This window comes from Oncorhynchus masou, chromosome 13, assembly GCF_036934945.1.
Source record: "Oncorhynchus masou masou isolate Uvic2021 chromosome 13, UVic_Omas_1.1, whole genome shotgun sequence".
Lineage (NCBI taxonomy): Eukaryota > Metazoa > Chordata > Actinopteri > Salmoniformes > Salmonidae > Oncorhynchus > Oncorhynchus masou.
Window position 1 is genome coordinate 33,715,650 of NC_088224.1, and position 4,978 is coordinate 33,720,627.

General features: G+C 37.8%; 1 long non-coding RNA gene across 1 annotated transcript; it reads left to right on the top strand.

The window, feature by feature from the left end:
• Window positions 1–1,203: 1,203 nt before the first annotated feature.
• Window positions 1,204–2,147, top strand: LOC135552126 (uncharacterized). Its single transcript, XR_010457407.1, has 3 exons — window positions 1,204–1,275; window positions 1,429–1,592; window positions 1,725–2,147. It is a non-coding gene; the product is annotated as an uncharacterized LOC135552126 (long non-coding RNA).
• Window positions 2,148–4,978: the final 2,831 nt, after the last annotated feature.

Below are 4,978 nucleotides of genomic sequence, written 5' to 3' on the forward strand. Positions count from 1 at the left end.
ATTTCTTTTACATACTTCTAATTATTTGATTCATTTAGCCAGCTTTAGCACTTAAATACTTTAAGTTAAACACGGAATCAACTTAGATATATCTTTTATAGCATTTATACTTTTTGTACTACAACAATTCAAAATGTTATAAACTATACACATTTAAACAAGTAGAAACTAGCATGTAATAACCTACCAACAATAGTGGTAACTCTTGATCCGTTCAAGCTAGAGACACCAAACCAAAAACCAAAGTTTTCCCATCTACCTACCATTACTACTGCAGTCACTACCACTAATATATCTTATTTCACAGCCATAAAAAATCATAAGACAAGCTAGCAAGCACACATATTTTCTTTAGGAAATTACATGTTCATTTATTACTATTTTCTCTTAGATTTGGCACAGTGGTGGTTTTTGTTAGACTGGTGTTCCAGCTCAACACACTAGTCCCCACTGAGGATGATGTCCTTGGTGTCATCAACCAGCAACTGTCTCGTCAATTCAACATTCAGAGAAACACTCAAACCACCTTCCAGAATGCAACTTATATCAGTGAGTTCAACAAATTAGACTTATATCATGACATTTATTTCCACTCTCTCTATATATCTTTTCATAGGTAAACATTCAACTGCTCCCGCTATCTAAATACTTCTTGAATGTTTTTTATTGTTGAAACTCCTATATTGTAGCAGTTCATTTGGTCTGTTGTCTATCATAACACTTTTTTTTGTGTGCTCACAGAACTTACGCATACTTCATTTGCCGTCGATCTTGGTTTCAAAATAACCAATGTAACCATGGAGTCTCAAAGAGATAGACTCACATTCACCAGCGAGACCTACAACAAGATACAGGATTCAATTAACAGCCTAGTAAGATACTTCTATACATAAGATACATCCATGGTCATGTTCAGGTCATGATAGTAATTGACAACTTGTTGTTTTGTCCCCTTTTAGCTCCACGAAATTCTTAGTAAACCAGATGGCAAACAATTTGTCTTTCCCAATGCCAACTTCACGTAAGTACAATGCCATGTCTGTGAACCAACCCATCTTTCTCAACTGCACTCTTTAGAATGTCTGCAGATTTCATACAGCTGCTGTTTGTACAGTTGAACAGGATGGAGGGAAGATTTTCAACTCTCACACAAAACCAATGTTTGCGTCCACAGTATTGTTGGCACTCAAATCAGGGCAGACATCATGTATGTATACAAAGAGGAAGACGTCAAGCTCCCTAGTGCTTTTCTAGAGGAAGTCTTAAAAGTCTCAGGTATGCTGCTTTTGTTGCCATTTTTTTATTTTTTTATTATGGCAAGTTATAAAACACCGTGTACAGTACATGTAATACTCAATCTCGAAAACACTTTCATATCTATGTTCTAGTTTATAATCCCCCTAAAATGTATTTAAATGTGTATTCTAGGTCTCCTAACAACCACAACTACCAGCACCTCACCACTTCCTACCCTTTTGCTGACCACTACTTTCAATACCACAAGTAATGGAGGTTTTCCTGGCTGGGCTCTGGCCATTATCATCCCCTGTGGCATCGCTATCATTCTGGTACCCCTGTGGATCCTGCTATGTGTACGTATAGGCTTGTGTTCACTTGTGTACTGTGAAAATACTCTACAAAGTATATGATCAAATAAGCTGTTAGATGGCTGCAATGATATTGATTTGGCATGTGAATCATACTTCACCATCTTTGTTTTGCAGTGCATGCTATGTGGCTGTTGTGCAGCTGTAAGGAGACGCTGGCACAGACGTAGATCTTACAATGTACAGTACACCAGAAGAAACGGTCTCTTCTGAGGTGACAACGCTAACATCTGTGGGCAACTGTCATCACAAGAACAACCAATCATCTATATTTGCTAATCACGGGACTTTAATGCATGGAAAATTCCTTGTTACTACATACAATTGCATCTGAAAAGATCAAGTGGGGAGTTGCATATATTTTTATCATAAAAAGAAAATTGATAATGGGCTTAATAGGCCACATGTTTTTTGTGCAATACTACGTTTTATATTATAGATATATGATTGTTAATCAAAGTTACAGCTGAGCTGAACATGGAATGTTTATATATTTATTAGCTATATCATTTGTGGTTTCAAGCTGTGCTATCCACTTACTAAAACGTTTATCACTTATTTATTTAATGTGTAATAAGCTAGATTACAATATTTATTTTTGAGTTTTGTTATTAACTCTCTTGATTAACTATGAACTAATTTATTTTAAACTGCAATACAGTGCTTGTTTCTTCAGCTTACAATTTGACAAATGTAATAAAAAGTCTTTACAAACCAGTATTACGTTAACATTTTATGAATAGGTTTGACTGCAGGGTGATTATAGGCAAAACAGCTACACATCAAAAATTGTCCAAATTGTCTGACCTGGCACCTGAATTATGTTTTTTTTTTTCAATGCAAACCTTAAAGTCCAAGTGCAGTCAAAAACTAGATTTACCTATGTTTTGTGTACAGTGCCTTCAGAACGTGTTCACAACGCTTGACTTTTTCCATATTTTGTTGTGTTACAGCCTGAATTTAAAATGGATTAGATTGAGATTGTGTGACACTGGCCTACACACAATAGCCCATAATTTCATAGTTAAATTATGTTTCTAGAAATGTTTACTAATGTCTTGAGTCAATAAGCATTCAACAATTTTGTTATGGCACACTTAAATAAGTTCAGGAGTAGAAACGTGCTTACCAAGTCACAGAACAAGTTGAATGGATTCACTGTGTGCATAAATAGTATTTAACATGATTTTGGAATGATTACCTCATCTCTGTACCCCACACATACAATTATATGAAAGTCGAGCAGTGAATTTCAAACACAGATTCAACCACAAAGACCAGGGACGTTTTTCAAAGTAGGGCACCTATTGGTAGATGGGTAAAAAAAAGCAGACTGAATATCCCTTTGAGCATGCTTAATTAAGTTATTAACTACACTGTGGATGGTGTATCAATTCGACCAGTCACTACAAAGATACTGCCATCCTCCTTAACTCAGTTGCCGGAATGGAAGGAATCCGCTCAGGAATTTCACCATGGGGCCAGTGATGACTTTAAAGCAGTTAGAGTTTAATGGCTGTGATAGGAGACAATTTAGGATGGACCAACAACATTGTAGTTACTCCAAAACACTGACCGAACTGACTGAGTGAAAAGAAGGAAGCCTGTATAGAATCCAAATATTCCAAAAACATACATCCTATTTGCAAAATGGTGGCAAATTAATTAACTTCTTGTCCTGAATACAAGGTGTTATGTTCGGGGCAAATCAAATACAACACATTACTGAGTACCTCTCTACATATTTTCAAGCATAGTGGTGGCTGCATCATCTTCTCGGTATGCTAGTAACAGTTAAGGACTGGAGAGTTTTTCAGGACAAAAAATAAACTGAATGGAGTCTGCTGTCCACCAGACACAATAACCTAAACTACAAGGCCAAATCTACACTGTCTTTTGGTGTCTTTTCTATATATAACTTTTTAAAAGATTTGTTATTTAACGTAATACCTTATGTTATTCTTGTCTTACTGTTCTGTACTTTGTCAAGTATTTGTATGTTTTATGTAGACCCCAGGGAGTGTAGCTTCTGCTTGTGCAGTAGCTAATGGGGATCCGTATAAACTAAACCAAGAAGACAGTGAATGTTCCTCAGTTGCCGAGTTACAGTTTTGACTTAAATCCGTTTGACAATCTATTGCAAGACATGAAAAGGATCAACAACCAATTTGACAGAGCTTGAAGAATTTTCCAAATAATCATGGGCACATGTTGCACAATCCAGATGTGGCAAGCTGCTAGACTTACCCAAGACTCACAGCTTTAATCGCCTCTGCCAAAGATGATTCTAATGTATTCACTCAGACGGTTGAATACTTATGTAATCAAGATCCAGTATATTACTGTTTTATTTTTCATACATTTCTTACAAATGTTAGAATTTCTCTTCCACGTTGACCATATAGAGTATTTTGGTAGATTGTTGACAAAAAAATGACAATTAAATCCATTTTAATCCCAACACGTAACACAACAATATGTGGGAAAAGTCAAGGGGTGTTAATAACACGTTCTGAAGACACTGTATATTTTCACACTATGAGGTTGGAATGCAAAGAAACAGATATCTCTAGCTTAAACTGACACATGTTGATGGGGATTTTTGTTATATGACCGCACCGGGGCGTCAATCGACTCTAGGGTGTTAACTATTTAGCGGTGTTATGAAATGGGGGTAGAAGCTGTTCAGGGTCTGTCTGTTCCTTACTTGGTTCAACGGTCATGCAACCTGTGCGGTAGCAGATAGAACAGTTTTTGACACTTTTTAGGGCTTTCGCCTGTTACGTAGGCGAATGGCAGGGAGCTTGGCCCCAGTGATGTACGCACTGCCCTCTGTAGTCTCTTGCAGTCAGAGGCCAAGCAGTTGTCATACCGGGTGAACACTTCCGGCTGTCTCCAGTGCTGCTGTGCTGTTTGTTGCTACTGGTTTCCTGTTAAGGCTATGGCTGAGTTCAAGGTTTTACTTGTAACCTACAAAAGCATTAAATGGACTTGCTCATATCTATCTCTCCGATTTGGTCCTGCCATACATACCTACACGTATGCTATGGTCACAAGACGCAGACCTCCTTATTGTCTCTACAATTTCTAAGAAAAAAGCTGAAGGCAGGGCCTTCTCCTATAGAGCTCAATTTTTATATAATGGTATGCATATCCATTTGAGAGACTCAGACTTATTCTCAATCTTAAAGTCTTTGCTGAAGACGCAACTCTTCAGTAGGTCCTATGATTGAATGGAGCGATGAACCGCCGTTGCTATCGCTGCCTGGCCGGCTCCCCTGTCTCCACTGGGATTCTCTCACCCTATTATGGGGGCTGAGTCACTGGCTTACTCGTGCTCTTCCATGCTGTTCCTAGGAGGGGTGCATCAC